The 18,805-nt window shown below is 38.9% G+C and overlaps 1 long non-coding RNA gene across 1 annotated transcript; it reads right to left on the bottom strand.

Annotated features, from left to right (window-relative positions):
• Window positions 4,588-5,569, bottom strand: LOC110264634. The gene is made up of 2 exons (XR_002350806.1): window positions 4,899-5,569; window positions 4,588-4,688 (listed from the first exon to the last, which is right to left on the bottom strand). It is a non-coding gene; the product is annotated as an uncharacterized LOC110264634 (long non-coding RNA).

The raw sequence follows: 18,805 nt of genomic DNA, 5'->3' as shown, positions 1-18,805 counted from the left end.
CCTAAAAGTAACTAGATCCTACTAAAAACATACTAAAAACAATGCAAAAAAGCGTATAAATTATCCGCTCATCACAGCACCAAACTTAAATTGTTGCTTGTCCCCAAGCAACTGAAAATCAAATAGGATAAAAAGAAGAGAATATACTATAAATTCCAAACTATCAATGAAACATAGCTCCAATCAGATGAACGGGACTTGTAGCTTTTTGCCTCTTGAATAGTTTTAGAATCTCACTTTATCCATTGAGGTTCAGAATAGTGTTATTGACTCTCTTAGTTCAGTATGATGATTCTTGAACACAGCTATTTTATGAGTCTTGGCCGTGGCCCTAAGCACTTTGTTTTCCAGTATTACCACCGGATACATAAATGCCACAGACACATAACTGGGTGAACCTTTTCAGATTGTGACTCAGCTTTGCTAAAGTCCCCAATTAGAGGTGTCCAGGGTTCTTAAGCACACTCTTCTTTTGCTTTGGACCTTGACTTTAACCGCTCAGTCTCATGTTTTCACTTGACACCTTCACGCCACAAGCAGATGGTTAGGGACAGCTTGGTTTAGCCGCTTAGGCCAGGATTTTATTCCTTTAGGCCCTCCTATCCACTGATGCTCAAAGCCTTGGGATCCTTTTTATTTACCCTTGCATTTTGGTTTTAAGGGTTATTGGCTTTTTGCTCTTGCCTTTTGGTTTTAAGAGCTTTTGGCTTTTTCTGCTTGCTTTTTCTCTTTTTTTTTCACTATTTTTTCTGCAAGCTTTGTATTCACTGCTTTTTCTTGCTTCCAGAATCATTTTTATGATTTTTCAGATTATCAAATAACATGTCTCCTTGTCATCATTCTTTCAAGAGCCAACATATTTAACATTCTTAAACATCAAATTCAAAAGACATATGCACTGTTCAAGCATTCATTCAGAAAACAGAAAGTATTGTCACCACATCAAAATAATTAAACTAGTTTCAAGGATGAATTCAAAACTCATGTACTTCTTGTTCTTTTGAATTAAAATATTTTTTCATTTAAGAGAGGTGATGGATTCATAGGACATTCATAACTTTAAGACATAGTTACTAAATACTAATGATCATGTAATAAGACACAAACATGGATAAGCACTTAACATAAAGAAAATGAAAAACAGAGCTTCTCTTCCTCAATGGGAATGTCTTCTTCTATGTCAATCCCAGCCGAATTGCATAGATGGCAAATGAGGTGAGAAAAAGCTAACCTTGCCATAGTGGAGGACTTGTCAGCCACCTTGTAGAGTTCTTGAGGTATAATCTCATGAACCTCCACCTCTTCTCCAATCATGATGCTATGGATCATGATGGCCTGGTCTATAGTAACTTCAGACCGGTTGCTAGTGGAAATGATTGAGCGTTGAATGAACTCCAACCATCCTCTAGCTACAGGCTTAAGGTCCAGTCTTCTCAGTTGAACCGGTTTACCTTTTGAGTCAATCTTCCATTGAGCTCCTTCCACACATATGTCCATGAGGACTTGGTCCAACCTTTGATCAAAGTTGACTCTCCTTATGTAGGGGCGTGCGTTCTCTTCCATCATTGGCAAGTTGAATGCCAACCTTATATTTTTCGGACTAAAATCTAAGTAATTCCCCCGAACCATGGTGAGATAATTCTTTGGGTTCGGGTTCTTACTTTGATCATGGTTCCTTGTGATCCATGCATTAGCATAGAACTCTTGAACCATTAGAATTCTGACTAGTTGGATGGGGTTTGTCAGAACTTCCCAACCTATTCTATGGATCTCATGTCGGATCTCCGGATACTCATTTCTCTTGAGTTTGAAAGGGACCTCGGGGATCACCTTCTTCTTGGCCACAACATCATAGAAGTGGTCTTGATGAGCTTTGGAGATGAATCTTTCCATCTCCTATGACTCAGAGGTGGAAGCTTTTGTCTTCCCTTTCCCTTTTCTAGAGGATTCTCCAGTCTTGGGTGCCATCAATGGTAATGGAAAAACAAAAAGCTTATGCTTTTACCACACCAAACTTAGAATATTACTCACCCTCGAGCAAGAGAAGAAAGAATAGATGAAGAAGAAGAAGAAAATATGGAGGAGAGGAGGGAGAGGTGTATTCGGCCAAGAAGAGAAGAGAGGGTTGTGTTGTGTGAAAATGAGGAAGAATAGAGGGCTTTATATAGGGAAGGGAGGGGGGGTAAGGTTCGCCCATAAGGGTGGGTTTTGGGTGGGAAATTGATTTTGAATTTTGAAGGTAGGTGGAGTTTATGAGGTAGGTTTATAGGGAAGAGTGGATGGATGTGAGTGGTGAAGTAGTGATAGGGAAGAGAGATTGAGGTGATTGGTGAATAGTTTTGGGGAAGAGTGTTTATTGGGAAGAGAGGATGAACATTGAGAAGAGGGAAGAGAGTGAGTGGTGGTAGGTGGGGATCCTGTGGGGTCCACAGATGCTGAGATGATCCTGTGAGGTCCACAGATCCTGAGGTGTCAAGGAATTGCATCCCTGCACCAATTAGGCATGTAAAATGCCTTTGCATGCAATTCTGGCGTTTAAACGCCGAACTGATGCTTGTTCTGGGCGTTCAACGCCCAGATGCAGCATATTTCTGGCGTTGAACGCCAGCCAGATGCTTGTTTCTGGCGTTCAGCGCCAGCTCTTCTTCACTGTGCATTTCTGGCGTCTGAATGCCAGGATGCTGCTTGTTTCTGCTTGTTTCTCAACGCCAGAAACATGCTCTGTCCCACCTTTAATTGTTCCATCCTTGATGCATTTTCTCATTGTAATCTCCACTTCCTACAACACAATTGTAACCAAACTCATAGCCAAAAGGATGAAAATTCATGGTAGCAAGGGAAAATAAAAAGAAAAACTAGTAACAAATAAAGAGAACAAACTCCTACAACTACCAAACACTAACAAAGAAGCAAAAGGCAAACATATTCACAATATTCACATATATACAATAACCAATAACAAGCTACACATTTGCAATTCCCCAGCAACGGTGCCATTTTGTTGTGAGAAAATTTGTCGGTATAGAATTTCACAAAAATAATTGTTATGCTGCAAGTATAGTTCTAAACCGACAATGAATCTTCACATCGAAATTTAATATGGTTGTCATTAGTTCAACCCCAATAAAATAACCGAGAGTATTAATCCCAGGTCGTTCTCCCTAGGAATTACAATGAACTGCTTTATTATTGGCTACGAAAGAATGTTTTGGGATTTTTGTAATAAGAGACAAGGAATGTAAATGACAAGAAACTAAATGAAACTCAAATGATAAGAAGGTCTTGGCAAGGGTTGATGGTTAAGGATCTTTATCCTCGTTACTAACTACAACATGATAATTACAAGGATCAATCTCATTAAGTCATCTGCTAACAAGTGAAGGAAAGTCAAATGAGCTTTATCAATCCTAATCCATAAGTTCTAGCCACCTCACTAATTAACTTAGTGGAAGCTAGAGTCAATGGACACCAATCATCAATCACTTGGACATTAGCAACTCAAGTTCACCCAAGTTACCATCCCAAGCCAAGAACACAAAAATCTACTCTAACATCCTTCCAAGCATTTTATCAAACACTAGGAAGGCCTAAAAGGAAAGCATGGTAAAAGTGCAAGAATAATGAATCTATCAACTACCAAAGCAAGGAAACAATAACAACAACTCAATTAAACAACAATAAAGGAACATGAAACATAAATTACATTAAAGGAAAACCCAAATCTAACAAAGAGTTCATAAACATAAAAGAGGCATAAAAGAGAAATTAACAAGAGAAAACTAGAGAATTAAACTACTAGAGCATGGAAATGTAAAAGAAACAAGATGAGAACAAGAAATTAAACTTAGATCTAAGAGAAATTAACCTAATCCTAACCTAATTCTAGAGAGAAGAGAGAGCTTCTCTCTCTAGAAACTAATTAAAGCATGGTGAAAACTAAACTCTGACTACTTGGTTCTCTCCCTCCAATCCTTGGGTTCAATAGCATCAGAAATGAGTTGGATTGGATCCAAAATGAGCTAGAAATCGCTAGCCACGACATGCTTAAAATGGCCTACGCTGATCATGCGATGTATGCAGGTGGAACGACGCATACGGGTCACCAAACTTCCTGACAACTATGGAAAATTGCATATCATTTTGAAGACCCCAGATGTTAGCTTTCCAACGCAACTGAAAACACCTCATTTGGATCTCTATAGCTCAAGTTATGATCAATTTAGTACGAAGAGTTCAGGGTTGACAGCTTAGCAATTCCTTCATTTCATCATAAGTTCTCCATTTTTACATGCTTTTTCTTCATTCCTTCAATCCAATCTTTGCCTTATAAACCTGAAATCACATAACAAACATATCAAGGTATCGAATGGAATTAAAGTGAATTAAATTTATCAATTTTTGGGCCCTAAAAAACATGTTTTCACTCTTAAGCACAATTAGGAGAAATCCACAAAATCATGCTATTTTAATGACTAAGTGTAGGAAAAGTTGGTAAAATCTACCAAATTGAATACAAAATAAACTATAAAATTGTGGTTTATCACTATCCTTGTACAATTCTTGATTTAACAGTGTTCTTTCCATGCCTTCATCTTCAATCATAGGGTGATACAGAGTCTTAGGCTCAGTAATTTTCTACCTCACATGTTTGTTTTACAATGTTAGCCTCATCCCATCTTACACTTGATCTGCAATGTGATGATAAATAAAATATTTAGATATTAAGACTTAGCCATTCATTCCATAGGAACAGAATTCTTAGCTCACCAGATAGACAAATTATAGTAATTCGAAGAATTCAACTTAAAGCATGTGGTTTGAATTCAGATATTATACCTATGCACCCTTTCTAAAATCCTTCACCTCGACTTCAAGTAACATGTGGTCTAAATACCTACCATTGCCATTAGGGCCAATATCCTTAAATCTAATAAGAAAAACAAAACTCACATTAGTAAAGTACATTAAGTGATGGTAGAATGCAGAGAAAGAACTATCAACTCAATAATAACTCAAAAGGGACTAGTCTAATACTTCTTGACATACCGGTCAACAAAGTTGAAATTTGAATACATCAGATCACTGTAAACATAGACAAAATTATACAATGGTACATAGCTACAAAACCAATACAAATAAATCAAAGAAACTAAAAAAACAATTGTAACAGTTACTCACCTTGAACAAAACTAAAAGCATTCTAATAGCTCGTTACCTATCAAAAGTAGTAAGCACTTTGATTTAGCAGATTTAATATCTTAGATAAATAAGATACAATACCACAGTATCTATTTGATTGATCACTTACTTTTTCTCTTCTCAGCTTGTTGGTTTTTTATTATTCTCATTAAAGTTGAATGCTAAATTCACAAAATCATGCCAGTCAGCTTAATTTCAAGTGCAAAAGCGGAAAACGGCGTTGCTTCAAAGAGTAAAGTGAGAATTATCAACCTAAATTGTAAAATTAAAAATGAATTGAGACAGATATATCAATTTTGCACCAATATCTCCAATGCAATTGACGGACCAAACATGAATCCCCTGGCTTAATCTATTTTTGCCGAATCAGAACCCAAAATAGAACCTATAACCCTAAAAATTAGATACAATACACATTCAGAAGCTAAAACCCCCAAATTAAAAACCATAAAATCAGAACCCTAAACCGCAGAAAACCTTCAAATAAAACCAAAGTCAATTAATCACAAATTGAATAAAGAACAAAATTAGAGTTCAACACTAATAATAACAAGCAGCGCTCAAATGCGATTCTGCACGAGAAAGCTTCTAACACAGACAGCACGGAAGAAATTGAACCAGACATAGAAAAAACCTAATTAATATAAAATTATGATATAGAATCCTAATTAAATTTAACCCTAATTGCAGAGTATAAAACAAATTTTTTTTCAATTGGCAATTTTACTATGGTGGTACAGGATGATCAGCAGAGCATATAAAAGTGTCGTTAAACATCTCACTTACCTTATCATGTGAAAGAAGTTCAAATGAAGGACCAAAATAGTGCTCGCAGATATCTTCCACTACCTACACAGTAAAATGGACTTCAAGTGTCAACTGATTAATCAAAATAGACGTATGTGAAAGAGAATAAAATAAAAATTATAACTGAGGGCTAAAAACATTATGAAGCAGGAAATGAAATTAAACAGCCTTCCTTGCAAAAATTGGACCTGAGTGGCTAACGTTACACTGGGGGCCTTCTTCAAAAGGAAGATAGAGCCCAGCTGCAACAACTTGAGTTATATGTTTTGTTCTTGATAATGGGATTAGGAACCCTAATTGCCCAATCACACTCAGCAGAAATTGAAAATCTCAGGAAATCAACTGAAAGTGCAAAATAACATGCAATACCAACATAGGTCAACAAATGCATGACGAGAAAGGACACAGGCACACAGCACAGTAGAAATTAGAACTATATGAACTTCTAAATTTACTAGCAAACATGTTGATTAGCAAAATCTCACAGCACTGAATACATGTAGGAATGGCAATTTACTACACTGAACACAAGTAGCAAAATCTCCACCAATGCACATAACACACAATTCAATAATATATCAAGTTACACAAGTAAATTAAAGCAAAAGGTTTAAAAAATTGAAGACAAATTAATGAATAAAACTTCATAAACTAGTGCATCAATCAGAAATTTTTTCACCTCTAAATTTTGAGAAATACAGTGCTGCTTACCTCTGGAATGGGCTGTCAGATTACATATTCCATGGCAACACCAATTAAAATCCTCCAAGTGATCTTGCACTACATATTGAAGATTAATAATAAGAATTGAAGGTATTTTAAAACTCAAATGCCCCTGTACTGTGTTGAATTCCATTAATACAAATTACATAATAAGAACAGCAACTCTATAGCACAAATTGAATTGTACACAATAGAAGAACAAAAAAGCTTTGCCCCTAATGCAATAATAAAACCAGAGAGAATACAGAGCAAAGAATCCATTCAATTCACCAAACTATGATGTTAGAATTCACATTCTTTGAGAAACTCACCTTCGATGAAAAGAGAATGGTGAAGTCCACAACACGAAGTCCACGAACAGTAAAGCCTCCGGTTCCTATTGCAGTCCACGAGTTCACCTGCGCCACAATACATCATCACCCAAATTATTGTACCAAACCCCATATTAAAAACCCTAAAATCGGAAAATCAATACATACTTTCTCGACGATGGTGAGCGCAGAGAGGACGATGCTGAGGGTAGAGACGACGATGGGGTGCGTGCAGCGACGATCAGTACAGAAGGGCGTATAGGAGCGACGGTGAGTGGCAAGTGGTGAATGCTGAGTGGTAAATGGTGAGTGCGGAATAGGAGCGACGGTGAGTGACGATGGAGAGTGGAGAAGGTGATGAGCTGAGTGGGGGGCAAAGGTGATCAGCTGAGTGGCGAAGTGTGATATGATGATCAGAGTGATGAGCCGAGTGTCGAACTGTCACGAACAAAGTGTTTTGGAGAAAAGGAAAATTGAAAAAGAGTCAAAAAATTCAGTAAGTATCCCACACACACGTGTATAGTCTTCCTGGAGGTGAGTGGTAATGCCGGGAGTGGTGAGTGGTGATGGCGGACCCTTTCTCTGATTTGGGATTACGAGTGGCACGAAGAAGAAGGGAAGAGCTAACAAGGGTGAGTGTTATGTTTCATTTGATTTGGCTAAGTATTTGAACGATTATCATTTGCTATAAAGTGAAAAAAAATTACTAAGTATTGGACATTTGACCTAAGATACATTAGCCAACGTTTTTAAAGTGCATCTGAAACCTGATAAATAGGTTACCCTTTAAAAGTGCACCCTTTGGTGTAAAAAGTGAACCCATAGCTCTTAAGATAAGGATACGCTTTTGGTGCACGAAATTGTGATTATCAATGGCACCAACAACTTGGTACGCACAATTGTAAGCTCAACTCTTTATCACAACTCCGCACAACTAACCAGCAAGTGCATTGGGTCGTCCAAGTAATAAACCTTACGTGAGTAAGGGTCGATCCCACGGAGACTGTCGGCTTGAAGCAAGCTATGGTCATCTTGTAAATCTCAGTCAGGCAGGTTGAAATGGTTATGGAGGATTGATAATTAAAAGATGAATAAAACATAAAATAAAGATAGAGATACTTATGTAATTCATTGGTGAGAATTTCAGATAAGCGAATGAAGATGCTTTGTTCCTCCTAAGCTTCTGCTTTCCTATTGCCTTCATCCAATCATTCATACTCCCTTCCATGGCAAGCTTTATGTTGGGCATTGATGACAAGTCATCTTAGCCTAGTTTCACTAGCCTTTTTCTTTTGTTTTCAATTGAATTATGCACTTTCTTGAGCCAAAAGCAAGCCAATTGGGTAGATTTTCATGTTTCCTTTGATTTAATCAACCATGTATGAATTCATGCTATTTCATGAGGTTTTATGCTATAATTGTCACATATTATGAAAGAATGAATATCTCATGATTTTGAGCATAGCTTTGATGTGTTTGGTTGATTAATGATAGGTGAAGAAAGCTTGGAGAAAGGTTGATGCAAGAAGGAATGGCTAGGAGGAAGAGAGAACAAAAAGTTTGAGCAAACGTTTGCCTCAAACTTTAGCTCAAACTTTTGGAAAAAAAGCTTGCGCCAACGTTTGCCTCAAACTTTTTGGCAAACGTTGGCGCCATCAGCAACACACCCTGGAGACAAAAAGTTTGCGCCAACGTTTGCCTCAAACTTTTTGGCAAACGTTGGCGCATGAACAACACACCCTAGAGAGCAAAAGTTTGCGCCAACGTTAGCCCATAACTTAGACCATTTGAAGAACGTGTATAAATAGCATAGGATTTAAGTTTTTCGGAGGAGCTTCCCTTTTAGTTTTTTAGAATAGCTTTCTTTTGAGTTTTACGGAGAGCTCACTTTTATTTTTCTTAGCATTGTTATTTAATTGAAGAGAATTTGGGAGGAGAATTGATCTCTCTTCTTCCTTGTTCTTGGATGAAAAACAAGACAAGAAGGAAGAAGTACGAAAACAAGAACTGAAACCATTACCCACCCATCTCAAATATGCATTCCTTGGCACATCGGAGAGCTTCCCAGTAATCATTAATTCATCCCTGACAAAGAAGGAAGAAGGAGAACTTCTTGATGTACTCAAAGCTCACAAAGATGCTTTAGGATGGACCATTGATGACCTGAAGGGAATCAGCCCTGCAGTGTGTATGCATAAGATCCTCTTGGAAGATGATTCCAAACCAGTGGTTCAACCACAAAGAAGGCTAAATCCCACAACGAAGGAAGTTGTCCAGAAGGAAGTAATGAAGTTGTGGAATGCAGGGATAATCTTCCCAATATCAGACAGCCCATGGGTAAGCCCGGTTCAAGTTGTACCAAAGAAAGGAGGAATGACGGTCATCACTAATGAGAAGAATGAGTTGATCCCTACTAGAACAGTGACTGGGTGGAGGATGTGCATAGACTATAGAAGATTGAATGATGCCACCAGGAAGGACCATTTCCCTCTCCCATTCATTGATCAGATGCTGGAAAGGTTGATTGAAGACAAAGTGGACTGGTCCATACTTGGTGACAAAGGTTTTTCCTTATGGGAGCATTGAACTGCTAGATGAAGCAACAAAGAATCACCTGAGGTAGTTTTCTTTTCATAGCTTTTTCAATAAAAATGTTGAATAATTGATATGTATTGCAAAGAGCTAAATTTGGTGTTGCACACCAAAAACAACTTAAGGAAGAATGGAGGATTCTAAGTTTGGTGTTCCACCAAAACCTCATTCAAAAGCACATTCTAACCTCATGCACGTTGTTAGCTCCAAGCAATCGAACAGATTATTCAACCACTTAACTGCTTTTTAGCCTTAACTTCATAACCTTTAGCAAGGACACAAGATTTTGCCTAGAGTTAACCTGCTGTATCCAGAGAAGTGGCAAGAACTTAAGTTTGGTGTCCTCACACCAAATTAAATCCACAAGCCACACTCAGTTCATGCATACTAACTGGTCATCTAAGGGCTTGAGAAGCAAGCAACTTTTGAGAAGTATGCAGGGAATTCACCACCATTTGAAGACACTATGCATAATAACTCAAAAGGGCACAACAGAAGGAAGGACAAAGGAACTGCAAACCAATAGGTTGTATTTACACTTAACTCTTACTGTTGAAAAATGTTTTGACTTGTGTTTAATTCTTTCTTCTCAATAAATCATTTCTTGCTTGGGGACAAGCAAGCTTTAAGTTTGGTGTTGTGATGACAAGTCATCTTAGCCTAGTTTCACTTGCCTTTTTCTTTTGTTTTCAATTGAATTATGCACTTTCTTGAGCCAAAAGCAAGCCTATTGGGTAGATTTTCATGTTTCCTTTAATTTAATCAACCATGTATGAATTCATGCTATTTCATGAGGTTTTATGCTATAATTGTCACATATTATGAAAGAATGAATATCTCATGATTTTGAGCATAGCTTTGATGTGTTTGGTTGATTAATGATAGGTGAAGAAAGCTTGGAGAAAGGTTGATGCAAGAAGGAATGGCTAGGAGGAAGAGAGAACAAAAAGTTTGAGCAAAAGTTTGCCTCAAACTTTAGCTCAAACTTTTGGATTAATTGAAAATGAACCAGGAAGCAAAAAGCTGGACCAAAAGTTAGCCTCAAACTTTTTGGCTAACTTTTGGGCAAAAGCTGGAGCAAAAGTTAGCCCCTAACTTTTTGGCTAACTTTTGGCATGAAAAACACTCCCTGGATGAGCAAAAGTTTGCGCCAACGTTAGCCCCTAACTTTTTGGCTAACATTGGCACATGAAAAACACTCCCTGGGCTAGCAAAAGTTTGCGCCAACGTTAGCCCCTAACTTTTTGGCTAACGTTGGCGCCATGAATAAGCAAGGGGAGGCCAACGTTGGAGTAAAAGTTAGACCCCTAACTTTTGCCCCAACGTTGGTATCAGCAAGGAAGGGTGCTGATGTGAAAAGTTGGAGCAAAAGTTAGCCCCTAACTTTTACTCCAACTTTTACTCAAGCTTTCATAATTCCAACCCGGTTCAATTCGGTTCTTCCCCAAACTCCAAGAGCAATCAACCAAGGCCTCTCTCAACCCAATTCCATCAAGAGCAAAGGCCCAATTGAAGGCTTGAAGACCATTTGAAGAACGTGTATAAATAGCATAGGATTTAAGTTTTTCGGAGGAGCTTCCCTTTTAGTTTTTCAGAATAGCTTTCTTTTGAGTTTTACGGAGAGCTCACTTTTTTTTTCTTAGCATTGTTGTTTAATTGAAGAGAATTTGGGAGGATAATTGATCTCTCTTCTTCCTTATTCTTGCCCAGCACTCTTTACTTTTCTTGTCTTGGATTTTGGGTGGAGAATTGAAGAAATTCTGTTTCAATCTCACCTTGGGATCTTGTTTAATTTTCTGCTTAATTGAATTTCAGTTTCGGTTACTTGCTTCTTGCTTTTTCATGCCAATTACCCATTCCCTTTACTTTCTATGCAATTTAAATTCTGCAAATCACAAATCTCTCAACCAAATCTTGATTCGCTTGACTAAATCAACCACTAAACTAAAATTGCTCAATCCTTCAATCCCTGTGGGATCGACCTCACTCCCGTGAGTTATTATTACTTGATGCGACCCGGTGCACTTGCCGGTTAAGTTTGGGTGTTTTGGAGAAATTCATTTTTCCGCGAAAATATCCTATCAGGCATCACCGTTGTCAATGACTATTTCCCATCCTCTCAGTGAAAATGTTTCAAATGCGCTGTCACCGCACGGCTAATCATTTGTCGGTTCTCGATCATGTTGGAATAGGATCCATTGATCCTTTTACGTCTGTCACAAGCCCAACAATCGCAATTTTGAAGCTCGTCACAGTCATCCCTTCCCAAATCCTACTCGGAATACCACAGACAAGGTTTAGACTTTCCGGATCTCAAGAATGACAGCCAATAATTCTAGCCTATACCACGAAGGTTCCAATCTTGGATTAGAAACACAAGAGATACACATTCAAGCTTGTTTGCATGTAGAACGGAAGTGGTTGTCAGGCACACGTTCATAGGTGAGAATAGTGATGAGTGTCACAGAATCATCACATTCATCATGTTCTTGGGTGTGAATGAATATCTTGGAGAAGAAATAGACTTGAGTTGAATAGAAAAACAATAGTACTTTGCATTAATTCATGAAGAACAGCAGAGCTCCACACATTAATCTATGGTGTGTAGAAACTTCACCATTGAAAATACATAAGAACAAAAGGGTCTAGGCATGGCCGTGAGGCCAGCACCCAAACGTGAAAAGGTCTATCAAAATCTGATCAAGTGTATCAAAGTCTTCAAATACAACAGCAAAAGGTCCTATTTATAGAAAACTAGTAGCCTAGGATTACAGAAATAGGTAATTAATGCAAAAATCTTCTTATGGGCCCACTTGGTGTGCTTGGGCTGAGCATGGAAGCTTTCATGTGTAGAGACTTTTCTTGGAGTTAAACGCCAACTTTTGTGCCAGTTTGGGCGTTTAACTCCAGCTTTTATGCCAGTTTTGGCGTTTTGACGCCATAATTTCTATGCTGGAAAGCCCAGGATGTCTACTTTCCAACGCAATTAAGAGCGCGCCAATTGGCCTTCTGTAGCTCCAGAAAATCCACTTCGAGTGCAGGGAGGTCAAAATCCAACAGCATCTGCAGTCCTTTTTCAGCCTCTGAATCAGATTTTTGCTCAGGTCCCTCAATTTCAGCCAGAAAATACCTGAAATCACAGAAAAACACACAAACTCATAGTAAAGTCCAAAAATGTGATTTTTATTTAAAAACTAATAAGAACATAATAAAAACTAACTAAAATATACTAAAAACATACTAAAAACAATGCCAAAAAGCGTATAAATTATCCGCTCATCACAACACCAAACTTAAATTGTTGCTTGTCCCCAAGCAACTAAAAATCAAATAGGGTAAAAAGAATAGAATGTACAATGAATTCCAAAAACATCTATGAAGATCATTATTAATTAGATGAGCGGAACTTTTAGCTTTTTGCTTCTGAATAGTTTTGGCATCTCACTTTATCCCTTGAAGTTCAGAATGATTGGCATCTATAGGAACTTAGAATTTAGATAGTGTTATTGATTCTCCTAGTTAAGTATGTTGATTCTTGAACACAGCTACTTTATGAGTCTTGGCCGTGACCTAAAACATTTTGTTTTCCAATATTACCACCGGATACATAAATGCCACAGACACATAACTGGGTGAACCTTTTCAGATTATGACTCATCAAAAATATGCACTGTTCAAGCATTCATTCAGAAAGACAAAAGTATTGCCACCACATCAAAATAACTAAACTATTTTAAAATTTGAAATTCATGCACTTCTTTTTCTTTTTCAATTAAAAACATTTTTCATTTAAGAAAGGTGATGGATTCATTTTCATTGCTTTAAGGCATAGACACTTAGACACTAGTGGTCATGTAATAAAGACACAAACATAAATAAACATAAAGCATAAAAATTCGAAAAATAGAAAATAAAGAACAAGGAGATTAAAGAACGGGTCCACCTTAGTGTTGGCAGCTTGTTCTTCCTCTTGAAGATCTAATGGAGTGCTTGAGCTCCTCAATGTCTCTTCCTTGCCTTTGTTGCTCCTCTCTCATGACTCTTTGGTCTTCTCTAATTTTATGGAGGAGTATGGAATGCTCTTGGTGCTCCACCCTTAGTTGTCCCATGTTGGAGCTTAATTCTCCTAGGGAGGTGTTGATTTGCTCCCAATAGTTTTGTGGAGAAAAATGCATCCCTTGAGGCATCTCAGGGATTTCATGGTGAGGAATTTCCTCATGTCCATGAGTGGGATCTCTTGTTTGCTCCATCCTTTTCTTAGTGATGGGCTTATCCTCATCAATGAGGATGTCTTCTTCTATGTTAATTCCAGCTAAATTGCAGAGGTGACCAATGAGATGAGAGAAGGCTAACCTTGCCAAAGTAGAGGACTTGTCCGCCACCTTGTAGAGTTCTTGGGATATAACTTCATGAACTTCTACTTCCTCCCTAATCATGATGCTATAGATCATGATAGCCCGGTCTATAGTAACTTCAGACTGGTTGCTAGTGGGAATGATTGAGCGTTGGATGAACTCCAACCATCCCCAAGCCATGGGCTTGAGGTCATGCCTTCTTAGTTGAACTGGCTTCCCTCTTGAATCTCTCTTCCAATGAGCGCCCTCTTCACAGATGTCTATGAGGACTTGGTCCAACCTTTGATCAAAGTTGACTCTTCTAGTGTAGGGGTGTGTATCTCCTTGCATCATGGGCAAGTTGAATGCCAACCTTATATTCTCCGGACTAAAATCTAAGCATTTCCCCCGAACCATTGTAAGCCAATTCTTTGGGTCCGGGTTCACACTTTGATCATGGTTCTTGGAGATCCATGCATTGGCATAGAACTCTTGAACCATTAAGATTCCAACTTGTTGAATGGGGTTGGTGAGAACTTCCTAACCTCTTCTTCGAATCTCATGTCGGATCTCCAGATATTCACCCTTTTTGAGTTTGAAAGGGATCTCAGGGATCACCTTCTTCTTGGCCACAACTTCATAGAAGTGGTCTTGGTGCACCCTTGAGATGAATCTCTCCATCTCTCATGACTCGGAGGTGGAAGCTTTTGCCTTCCCTTTTCTCTTTCTAGAGATTTCTCCGGCCTTAGGTGCCATAAATGGTTATGGAAAAATAAAAAGCAACGCTTTTACCACACCAAACTTAGAAGGTTTGCTCGTCCTCGAGCAAAAGAAGAAAGAAGAGAGTAGAAGAAAAAGAAATAGAGGAGATGGATGGGGCTTAGTGTTTCGGCCAAGGGGGAGAAGTAGTGTGTATGTTGTGTGAAAATGAAGGAGTGAAGATGGGTTTATATAGGAGTAGAGAGAGGGGTATGGTTCGGCCATTATGGGTGGATTTGGGTGGGAAAGTGGTTTGAATTTGAATGGTGAGGTAGGTGGGGTTTTAGGAAGGATGGATGTGAGTGGTGAAGAGAATGGTGGGATTTGATAGGTGAGGGGTTTTGGGGAAGAGGTATTGAGGTGATTCGTGAATGGGTGAAGAAGTGAGAGAGAGGTGGGGTAAGTGGGGATCCTGTGGGGTCCACAGATCCTGAGGTGTCAAGGATATCTCATCCCTGCACCAAGTGGCATGCAAAAATTCCCCTTTCTGCCAATCCTGGCATTAAACGCCAGGCTGCTGCCCATTTCTGGCGTTTAATGCCAGCTTCTTGCCCATTCCTGGCGTTAAACGCCAGTTTGGTGCCCATTTCTGGCGTTAAACGCCCAGAATGGTGCCAGACTGGGCGTTTAACGCCCATTCTGCTATCCTTACTGGCGTTTAAACGCCAGTAAGTTTCTCCTCCAGGGTGTTCTATTTTTAATACTGTTTTTCCTTCTGTTTTTGCTTTTTCAATTGTTTTTTTGTGACTTCGCATGATCATCAACCTACAGAAAACATAAAATAACAAAAGAAAATAGAAATTTAACATAGATAATTAAAGATTGGGTTGCCTCCCAACAAGCATTTCTTTAATGTCAATAGCTTGACAGTGGGCTCTCATGGAGCCTCACAGATGTTTAGAGCAATGTTGGAACCTCCCAACACCAAACTTTAGAGTTTGAATGTGGGGGTTCAACACCAAACTTAAAGTTTGGTTGTAGCCTCCCAACACCAAACTTAGAGTTTGACTGTGGGGGCTCTGTTTGTCTTTGTATTGAGAGAAGCTCTTCATGCTTTCTCTCCATGGTTATAGAGGGATATCCTTGAGCTTTAAACACAAGGGAGTCTTCATTCACTTGAATGATCAATTCTCCTCTATCAACATCAATCACAGCTTTTGCTGTGGCTAGGAAAGGTCTGCCAAGGATGATGGATTCATCCATACACTTCCCAGTCTCTAGGATTATGAAATCAGCAGGGATGTAGTGGTCTTCAACCTTTACCAAGATATCCTCTACAAGTCCATAAGCCTGTTTCTTTGAATTGTCCGCCATCTCCAGTGAGATTCTTGCAGCTTGTACCTCAATGATCCCTAGCTTCTCCATTACAGAGAGAGGCATGAGGTTTATGCTTGACCCTAGGTCACACAGAGCTTTCTCAAAGGTCATGGTGCATATGGTACAAGGTATTGAGAACTTTCCAGGATCTTGTCTCTTCAGAGGTAATTTCTGCCTAGTCAAGTCATCTAGTTCTTTAGTGAGCAATGGAGGTTTATTCTTCCAAGTCTCATTACCAAATAACTTGGTGTTTAGCTTCATGATTGCTCCAAGGTACTTAGCAACTTGCTCTTCAGTAACATTTTCATCCTCTTCAGAGGAAGAATACTCATTAGAGCTCATGAATGGCAGGAGTAAATTCAATGGAATCTCTATGGTCTCTGTGTGAGCCTCAAATTCCCATGGTTTCTCATCAGGGAATTCCATGGAGGCCAGTGGACGTCCATTGAGGTCTTCCTCAGTGGATATCACTGCCTCTTCCTCCTCTCTAGGTTCGGCCATGTGAGACGTGTTTATGGCCTTGCACTCTCTCTTTGGATTCTCTTCTGTATTGCTTGGGAGAATACTAGGAGGGAGTTCAGTAATTTTCTTTCTCTTCTTTCTCAGCTGACCCACTTGTGCCTCCAAATTTCTAATGGAGGACCTTGTTTCAGTCATGAAACTTTGAGTGGTTTTAATTAGATCAGAGACTATAGTTGCTAAGTCAGAAGACTCCGGTCCAGAAATTAGACATGGCTTACTAGCCAGCCAAGCTTTCAAAGAAAGCTCCGGTCCAAAACACTAGACATGGCCAATGGCCAGCCAAGCTTTAGCAGATCATTGCTCACAATAGCAAAATTGATAGAAATCAACAAGCTCTTGTGATGATAAGTTGAAACCTCGGTCCAAAAGATTAGACATGGCTTCACAGCCAGCCAGACTTCAACAAATCATCATGAAACTCTAGAATTCATTCTTAAAAACTCTGAAGAACAAAATAGAAATTTTTTTTTGTATTTTTGAAAGATTTTTTCGAAAATAAAAAGTAAAAAGCTTAAACATAAAATAAAATTACCTAATCTAAGCAACAAGATGAACCGTCAGTTATCCAAACTCGAACAATCCCCGGCAACGGCGCCAAAAACTTGGTGCACAAAATTGTGATCATCAACAATGGCGCCAAAGACTTAGAGATCTATAACGTGAATCTCACTTTGTCACAATTCTGCACAACTAACCAGCAAGTGCACTGGGTCGTCCAAGTAATACCTTACGTGAGTAAGGGTCGATCCCACGGAGACTGTCGGCTTGAAGCAAGCTATGGTCACCTTGTAAATCTCAGTCAGGCAGATTCAAATGGATATGGAGAATTGATAATTAAAAGATGAACATAAAATAAAGATAGAGATAGAGATAGAGATACTTATGTAATTCATTGGTAGGAATTTCAGATAAGCGTATGAAGATGCTTTGTTCCTCTTGAACCTCTGCTTTCCTATTGCCTTCATCCAATCATTCATACTCCCTTCCATGGCAAGCTTTATGTTGGGCATCACCGTTGTCAATGGCTATTTCCCGTCCTCTTAGTGAAAATGTTCCAAATGCGCTATCACCGCATGACTAATCATCTGTCGGTTCTCGATCATGTTGGGATAGGATCCATTGATCCTTTTGCGTCTGTCACACGCCCAACAATCGCGAGTTTGAAGCTCGTCACAGTCATCCCTTCCCAGATCCTACTGGGAATACCACAGACAAGGTGTAGACTTTCCGGATCTCAAGAATGACCGCCAATAATTCTAGCCTATACCTCGAAGGTTCCAATCTTAGATTAGAAACCCAAGAGATACGCATTCAAGCCATTGCTAGTAGAACCGAGGTGGTTGTCAGGCACATGCTCATAGGTGAGAATGATGATGAGTGTCACGGATCATCACATTCATCTAGTTGAAGAACGAATGAATATCTTAGAGAAGAAGTAGGCATGAATTGAATAGAAGAACAATAGTAATTGTATTAATTCATGAAGAACAACAGAGCTCCACATCTTAATCTATGGTGTGTAGAAACTCCACCGTTTAAAATACATAAGAACAAGGTCTAGGGATGGCCATGAGGCCAGCTCCCAAACGTGAAAAGGTCTATCAAAGTATATCGAGTGTGTAAAATACAATAGCAAAAGGTCCTATTTATAGAAGACTAGTAGCCTAGGGTTGCAGAAATAAGTAATTAAAGCATAAATCTTCTTCCGGGCCCACTTGGTGTGTGCTTGGGCTGAGCATTGAAGCTTTCATGTGTAGAGACTTTTTTTGGAGTTAAACGCCAGCTTTTGTGCCAGTTTGGGCGTTTAACTCCAGCTTTTGTGCCAGTTCTGGCGTTTTGACGCCAGAATTCTTAAGCTGACTTGGAACGCCTGTTTGGGCCATCAAATCTCGGGCAAAGTATGGACTATTATATATTGCTGGAAAGCCCAGGATGTCTACGTTCTAACGCAATTGAGAGCGTGCCAATTGGACTTCTGTAGCTCCAGAAAATCCACTTTGCGTGCAGGGAGGTCAGAATCCAACAGCATCTGCAGTCCTTTTTCAGCCTCTGAATCAGATTTTTGCTCAGGTCCCTCAATTTCAGCCAGAAAATACCTAAAATCACAGAAAAACACACAAACTCATAGTAAAGTCTAGAAATATGATTTTTATTTAAAAACTAATAAAAATATAATAAAAACTAATTAAAATATACTAAAAACATACTAAAAATAATGCCAAAAAGCGTATAAATTATCCG

This window comes from Arachis ipaensis, chromosome B07 (genome assembly GCF_000816755.2).
Source record: "Arachis ipaensis cultivar K30076 chromosome B07, Araip1.1, whole genome shotgun sequence".
Taxonomy (NCBI): Eukaryota; Viridiplantae; Streptophyta; class Magnoliopsida; order Fabales; family Fabaceae; genus Arachis; species Arachis ipaensis.
This window is presented reverse-complemented; position numbering and strand designations above follow the sequence as displayed.